The sequence below is a fragment of the Pinus tabuliformis genome, chromosome 8 (assembly GCF_031772625.1).
Source record: "Pinus tabuliformis cultivar Carrire ecotype Pingquan chromosome 8, CPIR1, whole genome shotgun sequence".
Lineage (NCBI taxonomy): Eukaryota > Viridiplantae > Streptophyta > Pinopsida > Pinales > Pinaceae > Pinus > Pinus tabuliformis.
The window spans coordinates 742889431-742905810 of NC_142294.1; positions in this window are offsets into that span (position 1 = coordinate 742889431).

Below are 16380 nucleotides of genomic sequence, written 5' to 3' on the forward strand. Positions count from 1 at the left end.
CTGAATGATGATTCGATACGTCTTCGCCTCTTTCAGAGGACGTTAACGGGTCCGGCGGCAAAATGGTACATTGAATTGCCTAGAGCTTTGTTCGACAACTTCAGTACCTTAGCCACAACCTTTTTAACCCATTTTCAATTACCGATAAGGTATGAAACGGGAACAGAACTCCTTACCAACTTCAAACAGATGACTGCCACCCATATATCTGATCATATACATGAGTGGCGACGTCGTCGTAGGATGGTAAAAACATACGTTCCCGATCAGCTATTAGCTGAATGGTTTATCAAGTCATTACTTCCTGCCATCACGGAAGATGTGGCAAAGGGGGGAGTCGTAACGGAAGAGCAAGTTATCGCTCGTGCGCAATATCTGGACTTAGTTTATACTCAGTCCGGCACGCTCTACGACAAAATACCTGACGCCCCTAGACCGGAATTCTCAATTCCTCCTCCTCCTAAATCAAACAATGACTCTCGCGCCGGCGATGGCGTGTTTGGCAAACACAAAATTTCTAGTCAAAATGCAAATGAGGAACTTCTTGCCTCAGAAGTAAATGCCATGTCGACCGACAAGGGCAAACAACTGAAGCAACCAGGGGGCAAGAAGAAAAAGAAAAGGAAAGGGAAACCCCCGACAGGGTGTCATATATGCGATGAGGATCATTGGACGAAAGATTGTCCTCATATAGCTGAAGTTAAGAAACTCTTCAAGAGTTCAAAAACCCCAGCAGTATTGACTGATCCGTTTCCTAGTCCAAGACAAAATCTGGTTGCTAATCAAAATGCTTCCCGATCCCAAGTGCTTATGTTGTCCACCTCAAAGCAGCAAAATAATGCTTTGACAAGGAATAAAGATCACAGGAATCCAAAGCAATTGAACAACAAGGAAAATAAACAACCTAGTAGTTCAACAACAACTTTGACCAAAGTTGTGCCACCCATCGTTCCTAAACCAATGATAAAGTCGCCAAAGGGAGTAGTACACAAATCGACATTTAATCCTCGTGCAAAAATAGCACAGAATTATAATATAGTAGAGGACCTGGCCCAATCGCCGTCCGCTATGTCGACACTTGAGGTACCGCAAAATTGCCCCTCCCAAGAGCAAGCTTTACTATCAGCAATAAGTGGGATTGGCCCAATGGATTCCAATCTTGTGGCCTTTGATCATAAAGGATATGACCCTCAGTTACCAGCTCAACTAGCTTTCCTTATTCAAGTGAAAGCCCTCAACAAAACTGTTCATCGAACAATTATTGATGAGGGGGCATCTACATGTCTTATGTCGATGAGTTGCTGGAAAAATTTAGGCTCACCACCCTTGTCGAAATCGTCAACGACGTTAAAAGCATTTGATGGACGATCATACACTCCATATGGGATTTTAAGTAACTTGCAAGTTGAACTGGGGGGCAAAACAGTAGAAGTTGATGTGGAAGTAATCGACGGAAACCTCGATTACAACATCCTACTGGGAAGGCCTTGGATATATGCCATGGCTGCAGTTGTGTCGACCTACTTTAGGAGGATTGTATTTCCTTTTCAAGAAAAAATTACAATCGTCGACCAACAAACATTTCTCCCCAACAGTTCTCAAGTTACGGGAAGCAACACAATGATCCATGAAAGTAATCAATCGCTCCAAAATATTGGAGTAGGTCTCCTAAAAGACCCAGCCTTAATGGGTACTTTTTCCCTACCGCCGGCAGGTAATCTGGCGGAAGTAGCCACAGTGGAAACCTACAATATGAAATCTTCTATATCCAACGGATTCAGAAGATTCCTAAATATTTTGTCAGCATGGATCGTCGCCCTAATGGAAATAATGTAAATACAGTGGGCCCCGAGGACGGTTCTTATCTCGTGTCAACCTCGTTAAAAAATGAAACAAGGAGTCATGAGGATAGTTCTTTTACTATGTCAACCTCATTAAAAAATGAAACAAATCCCCTTTTCAAAATTCAAAGGTAAACCTTCATTCCAACCACCAAGTTGAATGCAATGAAGCTTGGGGGGCACCCTCCTTTGACATGCGTTATTATGATGCTGGGGGCATGCAAAAAGATCGAGCAGTTTTAGCACACAGTTCATGCTCGTTAAAAAATAAACGCGAGATCCGAGCAGTTTTAGCGTCATAGTTCATGCTCGTTAAAAAATAAACATAAGCTTTTGAGCAAGTTTAAGCTCGTTAAAAAATGAACTGCCCGGTAAATAACCATTTAAAGAATGTAACCTTTGACAGCCATATAAAAGCCTTGGTCGTGTTTTGCTGCAGCCATCACCTCCACCATTCATTTGGCCAATCGTTCATCTCCATATGATTGTTTACCCATTTTGAGGAACAGCTGCGAAGAGTGATTTCACTTAGCCATCCTTGTGACACTGCCGTGATTGGAAAATTCCAACCTGTACCTGGAATCTGCTGCTATCCCTGTTTATCACTCGTTCCTCAAAAGACGAGTCTTCTTTGAGCTCTTTTCTCCTGACTCGTAAAATATGAAAAGTTTGCCGAGTTTTGGCCTTCCAGCTCGCTAAACGACCGGAAGAGCTATCCCTCCTCTAGATTTTAATCTTTTTGGACCTGAGGGATTATTGCACAAAAAGATCGAGCGCTTGTTTTGTTCGGCTCGTTAAAGCAATCAAAAATTCATCCCTTCTGTATTGTTTTATACTTTTTCGGACTGAAGGGATTAGATGACGAAAAAGGAATTCTGGAGTTGACTTTATGTACCTTTTCAGACTCTCTAAAAATGAAAAGGACCGAGTTTTCCTTGTCGTTAGACTCGTTAAAATGATTAAATAGCGACAAACTTGTCTTTAGACGAGAGCGAGTTTCCCTATCGCTAGGCTCGTTAAAACATAGCGATGGGCTTGCCCGAAGGGCAGGTTATAGAACAAGCATATGTTATCCTCCTCAAGCTTGACAAAAATAAAGAGGTACTGGTCAGCAATGACTGGGGAAAAATTGGGAGAACCTCACAGCTTTAATGGTAGCAAGTCGCTCTTGAACATGACACTTTGTCCTCCGTATCACATCGGGTTGGGTTGTTTTCATTCACCGGTCTCATCACCATGGTCCTCGCCACACCATCCACATTTGGGGTAATGCTACCGATCCATCACATCAGTGTCGTTATATGTTCAAGAGATGTTGTTCTGCAAAGAGTCAACCGTGTCCCATCCACTGCCATACATTGTCCTTCATCCATTTCATGACCGCCACCCTGAATCATACATCACAGTTTGTTTTCACCTCATCACAATCATTAGCTCCGTTCCGTGTCACTGATGTGGGATTCATTAAGGCCCTCCTTTGACGGATCGCTCTTTGTCGACATCAGCTCATTATCCAAGGAGTTGATCTAGGAACAACCCCTTCAGTACTTTGAAGCTTTCATGCCTCAATGGCAAGTTTCTCACTTCCGGCGACAGGTATACATCAATGACCTTCGACCAGAAGATTTTGCATGGTGGTCGACGCCAAGTCCTTTATTCCCACCATGTGAATTCTACTGCTGTACCTTGAGGGTCATCATCCTTATCGGTGATTCCTCTCGCGCTTGTTAACGGTTTACATCATTGACCGGTAATCAAGCGATGTCTTTCCATGTTCGACTTCAAGAAATTCTCACATGGATCGACTTGTACATCGAGTGAAGATCGGAAGAGATTGAAGACCCCGGATCTAGTTTCATCCATCCGGGCTGCGATATATATTCAGGATATAAAGACATTTGATATGTACATCATTGCAGCAGATGATCATCCTTCTCAAAGGATGATAATTTCAGCAGAGAATTATCAGTCTACCATCAGACGATCGTCTGTTCTATGTACCAAAATGAATTTATAAAGCTGAGCATGGGAATGCCCGCCTCAGCTAGATCATGAAAAAGTATGAAAAATAATGTATTGTATTGTATCTTATTACAGGACACTTCTCAGCAGATTGAATGAACTTCGGATCCTCCTAATAAAGCATTTCACCCGATAAATGACCTCATACTTTAGGGGGCATCTGTTATAGACAATTTTGTGCCTTGCAGCATCAGGCATGAATTGTCAATAATCCAAGGGATCCAAAGTCCCTAAACATGATGTTCCTACCCCTAGAGGAACAAGGTCAGCAAACCAACAGCTCTCAGATCAGTTCTCCACCTGAAAACACTCAAAAACAAGCAATCCTGAAATCAAAGCAGGTGCTCCACTAGGCTTCTGCACTGAAACTCAACTCCTCCATGGTGTACCTGCGTTGCAAAGCAGGTAGAACAAAGGCCACCTGCGCTGAGCGAGATGGGACAAGTGGCACACTGAGTCATTGCTCTGGAATCTTCCAAAAGTGACACTTGGATCAGGGATTTCGCCTTGTGATGAGTCAGAGGCTCTGTTTCTCCAAGTGGACTCCAGAACTGAAGATCAACTGAAGAGAGAGAGGACACAAGGCAGCTACACATCAGTTGCAAGCTGACTCATCCTTTCTCAATTCATCTATATATTGAGCTCTCTCCTATGAGCTCAGGGGGCTGGAATTTTGTGCAAAGTAACGATATGCTGTTGGTTTCACTAGAGAACTATTGGGTGATTGCTTGAAGGAGGTGAAGAGGAGAAATTCTTTCTGCTGGGAGGTGTTGCTGGATTGGGGCCTTCAATGGTTGTAACACTCTCAGAACTTTACTTCTTCTATTAATAAAAGCTATTGAGGTTCTTCTATATACATTTGTTTCAATGATGTGTTGTGATAATTGTATATTTGATTTATGCTAATCCTTGAATCAGTTATGATTGCATGCTTCTTGTAGTTTCCTTCTTTGTTATTTTACAGGATCTCATTGTAGCTGGGCCAGTAAAAGAGCAAGGAGCTGGGAGCAAGCAAGCAAAGAGAAGAGTTTGGATTCGACATTAAGCGCAAGGCAACGGTTAGTGCATTTCTTCATTCTCTCTTGCTTTCATAAAGAAGTAAACCTTAAGTAGTTTTCTTTACAGTTGTTGCTGAGGTACTATCACCCTTAGAGTGGGATAGGGTCATCCGAATCGGATACTTTTCCCTACAACAATTATGATATCATTGTTTCCTAGGAATCGCTGGAAATTACAAGATGAATATGATCATCATTGGCACTATTTGAATATTAATATAGCAAGAGTCATTGTAAATAAAGTAATATATAAAGAAAATCTATCACAAATTAAATATGGGGTATAATGAAAGAACTCCTTCCATAAATCCACACAAAGTACCATATTTATGGAATACTTAGCCGATAATCACTCAAGCCACACATTTATTTTCTAGAATAGCTGCAAGCCATGGTTAGTTCCAAACATATTCAAATATTGCGTAAAGAAAAAAAAATCTAATTATAACTAGTGTTCAAAATCTTATTTATAATTAAAATTTATAAGACGCCATAATATCAAATTGAAAACATGTAAGGATTTTTATACTTGTATATGTTAATGCCTTAAGATGGCATATCAGTCTCCTACTTTTGCCTAGGCCAACTCACAAATCTTAATCTGTTTCCTCCCAACCTGTCTTGGGAAAAATTCTTTCCTTAAGATCTTTGAGTTGCATGGACATACAAATGCTAGATGATTGTAAACCAATATGGAAATTTATTTTAAAGTATAGAAACCTTGCGAATATTATTAGTCCTTATTATACAAACTATAAAATATTTGGTAATATTTTTATAAAATTATTCATATTTCTAATGATTTTATATAAGCTCTATAAAATTTTGGGGATTTTTAAAGTGTTATAATTTTATACTATAAAATATGGGTGAATCATTTTTATAGAAAAATATGTTGGAAAATCTTTAATTTTTTGGAAAAGACATGGAAAATTAGTCCACTTGTGAATATTAGCCCTTAAAATTTTCTACATTGTAAATGACAACAATTGAATGTCACTTCCATATTTAGCTAAGTCTCCCTTAGTTAAAAATTTCAGTATCATTTCCCTATGTACCTTTTATGTAGAAATTTGTTGATAGAATTGCAACTGCTCAAAAAAATTTAATCTAAATCAAGAGACACAATTCTACTCAACTGATCTGAATAATTCAATTCACAATTTAGAACAATAATCACAGACATGCAATAATAAATAACACACATGCACAATATTTTTTCTATAAGAACTAGGGTTTCAAGAATATTCAGGAGTTGAACGCCATGGAGGAGCGCAAAGGGGGGAGCTCGACTCCCTCCTACAGACAAGCAGTAACCAATTGAGGTAAGAAACCGTTGGAGACGGCTAGAAGTCTTTTAGGAGAAGGGAAAAGGAACATTGACGAGGCGTAGGACTTGACAAATTCAAGGGAGGACAACAGTTTAAAAGGAAATGAGGAAGAGGACAAAAAACAGGAAGTAGAAATCAAAACGCAAAAGGGTCCATGTAAGCCTAAGGCTGAGGTCACACCTAGAGTAGTTTTAAATGATCCTGCACTGCAGGCGCACAGGGATCACATGTGGACCTATGCTATCATTTGTAAATTCATGGGATTATGGCCCACTAAGAAGGCGCTGCAGGCATGGATTAAATACCACTGGAAACCTAAGGGAGGCATAGACCTACATCTTGGATCAAAAGGTTTCTTCACGGTAGTCTTCACAAATATAGAGGACAAAGACAGGGTGTTTGAAGGAGGGCCCTACTTCTATGCAAAAATCAAGGGTTCAATGGCTAAAAGAAGGGGAGAGAAACACAAGGTTTTTCCAGAGATCCACTATGGAGAACAGGTCACATAATAGGATCTCAATGATCAAGGACTCTAAAGGTCAATTACTCAATACCCATAAAGACATAGAAGCTGTGTTGGTTAAGCACTTTCGAAGTATCGCAGAGGAGACCATCTTAGACAGAGCTCATTTTATCAGGGACTTCACGAAGCACATTCCTAAGTTAGTAACAAGGGAAGATAATTACAATCTCAATAGGCCGATGAATGAAGATGAGGTTAGTGAGGTTATCAAAGAAATGCAAAATGGAAAAGCACCTGGCCCTGATGGTTTCAATGTCGATTTTTTTAAAGCTTGCTGGAACATTGTCAAGCAAGATATTCTAGATGTCGTGGAGGACTCCAGAATGAGTAGAACCATTCTGAAGGTGCTCAATACATCTTTCATCTCTTTGATCCCCAAACAGGACAATGCTCTGACTCCAGACAGATTCAGACCCATAGCCTTGTGCAATGTGGTGTACAAGATAATATCCAAAGTAATTGCCAATAGACTCAAACCCCTTCTCCCCACTCTGGTTTCTGTGGAGCAAACAGGTTATGTGGAGGGCAGACAAATTCTAAATAACATCATCCAAGCACATGAGGTGGTGCATTCATTGTTAAGTAATAAGAAGGCGGGAATGATTATGCAACTGGACCTAGCCAAGGCTTATGATAAGTTGAATTGGAACTACATCAGGAAGGTCCTTCTAGCCTTCGGATTTGACCACAACTGGGTCAGGTGGGTCATGGCCCTGGTGACTTCTTCTAGTTTTTCAATTCTGGTTAATGGTTCTCCATCTAAAACTTTTAAACCTTCAAGAGGCCTCAGGCAGGGAGATCCTCTCTCCCCCTTTCTCTTTATCCTCATGATGGAAGGACTTGGTCGATCTATCAAGCATGCTAAAGAAGTGGGTACTATCCAGGGTCTCAAACTCTCCGAGACTGGACAGGCTTTGAACCATCAGCAATTTGTAGATGATATTATGCTTCAGGGAATCCCCACGGTCAAAGAGGCGCTATCCTATAAACAAATCCTAAGTGACTTTGCCATGGCAGCTGGCATAGAGGTAAGCCTGTCCAAATCTAAGATTTTCTTCTTTAATACTAATATTTCTATTCAGTAGAATATCTCCAGAATTCTGGGCTTTCAAAGAGATGTGCTACCTTCCAAATACTTGGGAGTTCCACTAATTGACAAACCTCTGCACAAGAGTATCTGGGAGCCAGTGATTAACAAGATTTAGGACAAGACCAGGAAATGGACCATTAGATCTTTGAACTTGGTAGGCCAACTGGTGCTTACAAAATCTATCCTTCAATCAATCCCCACCTTCATGATTTCATCCGTTCCATCTCCAAAAGGAGTCTTGCATCAATTTAGAGTCATTCAAAGAGACTTTCTTTGGGGTAAGGGGGAGGACAAAAATAAATGGGCCTTGGTAGCCTAGGATACTATTTGCGGACCTAAAAACCACGGAGGTCTTGGTCTGGATGACCCTAAAGTGCTAAACAAAGTTTTAGGGGCTAAACTATGATGGAGATGGGTTAAAGATCCAGAGGCATAGTGAGCTCGTATTTGGAAGGAGAAATACGCTAGTAATTAGAAAAATAGTGACCTTATAAGGATGTTTGGCATCATAAAAGGCTCCTACATCTGGAATAAAGCGTGGGAGAATAGAAGAATAGTTCAAAAAAATAGTTTTTGGGAAATCAGAGCAGGAGATCTAGCTTTGTTTTGGGAGGATAAATGGCAACAAGAACCTATACTAATAAGAGAGGAATTTGTGGAGCTCAAGAATGATGCTGACACCAAAGGACTACTTAAGGTAAAAGATTTTTTGGATCAGACTAGCATTGAAGGAAAATGGTGCACCTGGAAGAATATGGAGTACAGGGATTACTGCCCCTTGAAAGTAAAAGCCGATGAACTTTTAACAATGTTGGACCAAAGGAAAATACTAGTATCAGAGGATCATGACCAACTTAGATGGGGCAATAATAATGAAGGCACCTTTAATCTTAAGGATGCAAAGTGCTTAGTCTTGGATCTTGATTCTAATGAACCAGATAGGGTTTGGCAGAACCTATGGAGACATCAAGGATGGATGAAAACCAAACTTTTCATGTGGCTGGTACATCATAAGAAAATTCTTACTTGGGAGAACATTAGGAAGAGGGGTGTTCTGGGACCTTCTAGATGCCAGCTTTGTGAGTCTCAAGAGGAAACGATGGAGCACCTACTCAACACCTGCATATTCACCTCCAACTTGTGGGATGCTTTTGCCTTCATTTTCAGAACGACAAACAGGGACAGAGGGAGCATCACCAATACCCTTAATAACTGGAGAGGAAACTTTTCTAATTATGAAATAATCAACAAAGCTTGGGCTTTAACTCCAAGCTTCATAATATGGAATGTATGGAAAGAAAGGAACAACAGAATCTTCAAACATAAAAAAAAGTTCCTACCAGATCATCATGACTCAGATCTTAAGTCAGATCAAGGAGACGGTGGGAACTTTATTGCAGACTCACCCACAAAATCCCCCTTTAGGTGCTGATATGCAGATACTCCTTCAGTTGGGTATGCAGGGGCTAATTCCTCAGGGCATGGACATGAAGGTCAAGAAACTGGTTACTAAAAAAGACTTTTGGCATCCTCCCCCTCAGGGTTGTATGAAATTCAACATAGATGGAGCCTCAAAAGGCAATCCGGGTACTGCTGGTTATGGTGGGGTGTTAAGGGAGTAAAACGGATGCATCCATTTTATTTTTCACTGCCATCTGGGAAGAGCCACAAATAATATGGCGGAGCTAATAGCACTAGAACAAAGTTTAGATATCCTTAGGTAGGACAATCTTCAAAACATCATCATTGAAGTTGACTCTGAGCTAATCATCAATTCAGTCAAGAGAATCTATTGTGGTTCGGCGCCAGAAAAGGTCTCAAGACACTGGAGCTGCTTCAAGTCTTTCAAAGGATACAGTTCCACCTTCTGCACTTGAGAACCATAAGCTTCACTCATGTGCGAAGGACGACCAATAAATTGGCAAACATTCTGGCTAATAAAGGGGCACTCTGCACCAAAATCAGTGTCAAGTTCAGATGGTAAGAGATGCCACAGGGAAGTTTGAGGGAGAATTGTCTCAATCAAGCAGATGAGGACCGTTCGCTCTATCGAAACAGAGTAGGTCATCATCCACAAAGACTGGGTCTAGTTGATATGGATCCAATATGAAGTGGTGTTTCAGAGGTGTTTTTGCAATAGGGATGCAGGTCTCTGCCAACTTTCTCAGCCTAGGAAAGCATGATCACAGGGATCTTAGGTGGAAGTTGCTTGGTAGCTAGCGATTCTCGGATGCTCAGACGACGAATATCAAGGGTGGTAAGACAAGTTCCTTCTTCCTGGGGATCAAGCAAATGAGGAGCAGAGGTGTTGTGAAGGGCCACAGTCTCGGCTTTCTCAGCCAACATGAAACCCTCCAAAATACTACCTGTGGTGTCAATACCGGCCATGGGGTGGTTTAAGGTATATCGCACACCCTTAAAGCCGGGAGCGGTTTTTCTGAGTGGAGAGAGATTCCACTCACCACTCTACACGTGACCAAGGCAGGAGAGAGAATACCACCCGATAATTCTTTGAGCTTTTTAATCATGCGATATGATCCTCCACCGTTGGATCGAGCAAGGATAATCTACGGCTATGATACGGCGTGCTTGTTGGTGGGTCCAGGCGAGGCATTAGTACCCGTGGTGTTAATACTGGTCGTGGGGTGGTTTACGGTATATCGTGCACCCATAAAGTCGAGAGCAATTTTTTTGAGTTAAGAGCGATTCCACTCACCACTCTACACGTGGCCAAGGTTGGAGAGAGAATACCGCCCTCATCGGGTAGTAATTCTCTGAGCCTTTTTTCCATGTGATATGATCCTCCACCGTTGGATCGGGCGAGGATAATCAACGGCTATGATACAGCATGCATGTTGGTGGGTCCGGGCAAGCCACTCATCTTTTTCTTTTATTCTCTTTGTTGTATGGGTCTCTGATTACTTCAACCTTTGGGTTAGGGAGTAAAACCTTAGGCTAAATGGTTCAGCCTCTGGTTGTTTGTATTATATGTAATTTTCTCCTTTTGGTTATTTGAAATAGAAGGCATGACTCTTGCATTAGCAAAAAAAAGAAACCCCTCAAGCCTCTTTGCATTAATCAGATGAATAGAGATGTACTACAATTGCTAGCTTAGTATGAGCTCAACCTCAAGTGAATAACCTATCTCTTCGCTCAATGAGAAGCTCTGACTCATACTTAGTCAATTTCTGCATCTACTTGAGCCCTTATTTCCTTGCACAATTCCTAGGGGATTAGCCCCTATTTTTTAGGAAATTTTCCTCCAATTGATTGTGCAATTCCCAAGGTTTTATCATCTAACTACATGCAACACCTGTACACTCAAACTAGTTTAGAATTGCTTGTTACACTGCCTTGGAATATCCACCATAGCTGGGAACTCGAATTATCTGCATGCACTAGTTATTTTAGGCTAAGCGATTAGTCAAATGAATGATCACTGAGTTAGGTTGTTGTCCCACTGCACAACTGACCTTCCGCTAGTTCCTCCAACTATTAGAACTACTTTATTTGAACTCAATTGGATATAACTGAACTGGATTACTAAAATTTAGTAATCACACATGATTAACTGAACCCCAAGCCCTCTAACCCGATTTTATTGAGCTGACTGAGTGAAAAGAACCATATCACACAAGTTAACTGCATCTAAGTTGTCTGTTGATGTGGAAATTCAGATTTTCTCAATTTGACTAAGATAAAGTCGAATTGATGCTTTGTTGTTGCATTTTTCAACACTCCCTCTTATCAAGAAATGGATTATCAACCACCCCTATCATGCACTTGTGGAACTCAAACTTCCTTCTTGACAAAGCCTTTATCAAGATGTCAACATCTTATTCCTATGTCAAAATGTATTGTAGCAACATTATCTGCCTCTTCACACATTCCTGTAAATGATGATATCATATATATATGCTTGGATTGATCATGAAATATCAGATTTTGAAAGAGCTTAATGCAACTATGATTATCAAAATAGATCATGGCTTGATCCGTTAGTTGACCAAATAGTCCCACAAGTATCTTACTCATCCAGATCGCCTCACATACTGCTTGACTTGCAGCCATGTATTCTGCTTCTGCAGAGCTAAGCGCCACAAATATTTTCTCCTCGATGTACCATGAAACTGGTGCAAACCTAGCATTGAAAATTCCACTCGATGTACTCTTTCAGTCAAATGGACTCTCTGCCCAATCTACATCTATGGAGCCACACAAATTCACTCCCTCTTTCCATTTATACCATAATCCATTATGGGTAGTGGCTCTGAGGTACCGTAAAACATAATTAGATTCCTTCCAATATAATTTGGTTGGCCTAACCATAGCTTGGCTCAATTGGTTTACTTCATAACACATATCTGGTCATATGTTCACAAGATACATCAGTGAACCCACTAATTGTCAGTAAATGGTAGCGTCCACATCTTCACCTAATGTGGAAGGTTCCTTCCTCCATTTTGTCGCTAGAGGTATCTCCATGGGTTTACAACTCCCCATGTGGAACCTATGTATTATCTCATTGGCACACTTTCCTTGAGACATAAATAAATTCCCCATCGGCTTGCCATACTTCCAACCCAAGGAAATAGTGCATGAGACCCATGTCCTTCATTTCAAATTCCCTTGCAAGGTCCTTGCAAGAGCTAATCAACTGCTCATCACCTACAAATATTAAATCATCAACATATAAAAAAATCATAAGTAGTTTACCTTCTACCAATATATGATAGAGGTTCGCATCCGCTTCACCTTTTGTGAAGTCCACACCAATGAGATAAATATCTATCCTAATGTACTAAGCATAGTGTGCCTATTTGAGACTGTATAATGCTCGCTTGAGTCTGCACACATGAGAATCCCGATAAAATTTCTCAAAACCTTATGGTTGTTGTATGTACACCTCCTCCTAAATAACCCCATTGGGAAATGCTATTTTTACATCCATCTGGTGGATCTTCCACCCCATCTGCGTGACCAATACAAGAATTTATCTAATGGATGAATACCTTGCTACAGGAGCGAAGGTTTCCTCATAGTTAATTCCCTCAACTTGAGATAATCCTTTGGCCAAAAATTTAGCCTTATACTTCTCTATGCTTCCATATACTTTATGATTAACCTTGAAGATCCATCTCAAACCCACAAATGATTTATCTTCCGGTCTTGGGACCACTTCCCAAACACTATTCTTTATGGTGGATTCATATTCTTCCACCACTGCATCAACCCAAACATGTTTCTCAACTGCTTCCTAAGAAGAGTATGGATCAGTCTCTACAAGATCAGTCATTAGAGCCATGTATCCAGTGTACCTCTAAGGTGACCTCCTTTGCTTGTGTAAATTTTAAAGATCTCTCACATTCTCCCTCGCATCCTGCACAAGTCTATCAACTTTCCTCATTCTTTTTCTTCCTTCTCTAGATGCTTCTGCTTGAGTGGATGTCTCCACTTTCTGCTCCTCTATTTGTGTCTGCTCCACAACTTCCTGAGTGATCCAAGATAGTTACTTACAGATGCATTAGAATTACATATAACATAGTTAATTAACTATGGAACTTAAAAGCACGTAAATAATGCGGAAATAATCAGAAGAACTCAAAAACCATGACACAATGATTTGATTACGGAGTTCATCCAATTTGGACTACGTCTTTGGGCCCTTCTCAATAGTAGGGAGGCCTTCATTCAATTAGTGGCATAAAAGAGAAAAGTACAAGCAACAAGCAATTACAACCCTTATACCTCCAAGCTAAAAGATGGGTAGAGAATAGAGAGCCCAACTTCAGAAATAGACAACACCACTGAATTCTTGGAAAAAAATAGTGCAAACCCACCTATCCAAAATCCCAATTTGGATAATCGAGCCTTCTGCAACCTTCTCAGAACCTCCCTGCTACTCAAGGTGAGGTTCTGAACTACTGCCAGGGTCAGGGTCTGCCTTGTGCAATAGATTCTGAGTATTTGACCAGTCCTCTCTGTTTTCTCCCGACACAAATAGTCGTATATATAAGCATGACTGCATCCCTCAAAATCGAGGCTATTCTAACATAAGAATGCAAGTTAGTAGGTAGAATCGGGGCAGAAGGATTCAAGGCAACAACCTCACCGCAATAGTGAAACCCCTTTCCAACAAGGCAAACCCATCTCAACTGCGCATGAGTCTCGGCGACATGTTTTTTGGCATTTCCAACTTATCGGTGGATAGTCTAAGCTAGGACACAAGCATCCTGTGATATATAGAGCCGTCGAATTTATAAAACACACCATACAAAATATTGTGTCTAGATCCTCCCCGCAAATTGCAATTAGTGTGGAACCCATCAATGTATCAACCCAGCTCTAGTGCCCTGCGATATGGCAGACCTATCGAGATTTATAAATCACAATATATAACATTTTGGGTCCGGGCCCGCATCGCAATATCACAATCGACTCTTTTCATCGGGGCGTTTTGTAACATTATCCCTATTTTATGATTGCGATATGCAATAAAATCTCATCGCAGCCGGGTCTTCTCCAGGGCCAATATACCTTTTTGTTCCTCCTCCGACTTGCGATATGTGATATCGGAATTGCAGTCGGTAACACCAGGGGCTGATTCTCCTTAAGACACTCCTCTTTTCACCGATATGCAATATGTGGGACCCCGTGGCAACCTGCCACGTGGCACTCCCTCATTTGCTGAAACTTTGCCATGTCATCTTCTCCTGTCACTTGGAAAATTCAAACTCAAACTTTGACTTGCTCTAACTTTGTCATCTGGACTCGGATTGGAGTGTCGTTCACACCATTGGAATCAAGATGAAGAGCACTTCGATCCGATACTAAGTTTTACCAGATTTTGCCATTTTGATTTTGAGCCTTTTACCATGCCACTAGTACTTTTCTGAAGATCCACCTAGATCAATCCTCCCCACTAAGAGATTTTGGACCACCAAAATACTTTTCAGTCAATTGGTAAGTGAGGAAATTGCTCCCTCACTTTTTCCTTCTCCATCCATCGAGCTTTTCTTGGATGCATTCTTTTGAAGCCAACATGAATGTACTCTACCAAAAGCATTAACACATCCAACACATTGTCTGTGTCCTTGCGAAGCCACACTTTCAACCACCTATACACAATACTGGTACATCCTTTGCAATCATATACAAACCATACATGATTCAAACAACCCCTCACTTTCCAAGATTTTATAGCACACACTCTTTGGTCAAGGATTACATAATAAAAACCAATACCTCAACTATTCATAAGAAAAGGCCACAAACATCATCGTTGCATTTTGAAGTGATGGAAAACACATTTTCACTTTTACATTTATTTGCAACGCATGATTTACAAACCGTGGCCATAACGAGCTACTATATATTAAAAAAAAACCATATTTTACTTAATAAAGAAGAACACCATGAATGTGGCGGATTCGTTTGTTGAACATTTTCACCCGCTGGCTTCTTTATCGATGCTTTCTCGGCAGGGAGCATATGCCACGTGGCTCCTTGGTGCCCCACCTCGTTGCAATGACTACAATGATTCTTCCTCCTCCAAACTTTCCAGGTAATTTTAGAGCGCTTTCCCCTGGTGCTCCTCTGATAAGTGTTCATGGAGCCCTCACTATCATTGGAATGCGAGGAAGTGATTTCATCATATGTCGTTAGTTGGGCACTATTTGTTTCGGATCATTCCCCAACTTCCTTCCTGACATACCTGAGTACTGCATGACGAGGAAATTCATGCACCTTGATGGGGTTTATAATTCCTGGCCATCAATGTCAAGGCCCCTCCCCTCATACCCCATTCTCTTTAATAGTTTGGAGCCGATACCTGTAGTATGTTTTTCAAAAAAAACAAAATCATCATCAGGAAAGGTACATGAAGCTGAAGAGTCACTTTTTACCTCAAGGCGATTATGCTACAACTTTTCCAAGGCTTCATCCTTGCCTTATAAATGGTGTAGAAACCTTTGTTTCTCCTTTTTATCTTCTTGTAGGAGTCTCCTTAGCTCAATATTCTCTACTTGAATGCTTTAGTTGATCTCCTCAAGTTCTTGGAGCCATGTCGCATTTGGTGTCCCTTTCACCTTTGGTACAATATCTATTGAGACCTTTGTTTCATCGCCTAAATCAAAACCCAGATCGACGGGTCCATCCGCTGTGATCCCAAGAGTTGTGATCTTCCTTTCGTCACTGGAATCTGACCCCAGGTCAATTGGTCTACCTCGGGTAAATCCCGCAACTGTGACCTTCTCGTCTTCCTCTGATTCAAACTCGTGATCCTGTTGCAGGGTGGCAGTTTTCTTCTACCTCTTGCTTTTGTTCTTCCCCTTAGGCTTCAGTTTAGGGTGCAGTTTCCAACAATTCTCTTTGTTGTGTCCCTCTTTCTCACAATGTGTACAAGAGGGCTTTTCTCCTCTTCTCTTGGTTGTTGCGGCTCTTTTTGGGTGGTCATTTTGTTCATGCGTCCCCCTGCTCTCAAGATGCATGGCCTTCACACTAGCCTCATCGATAG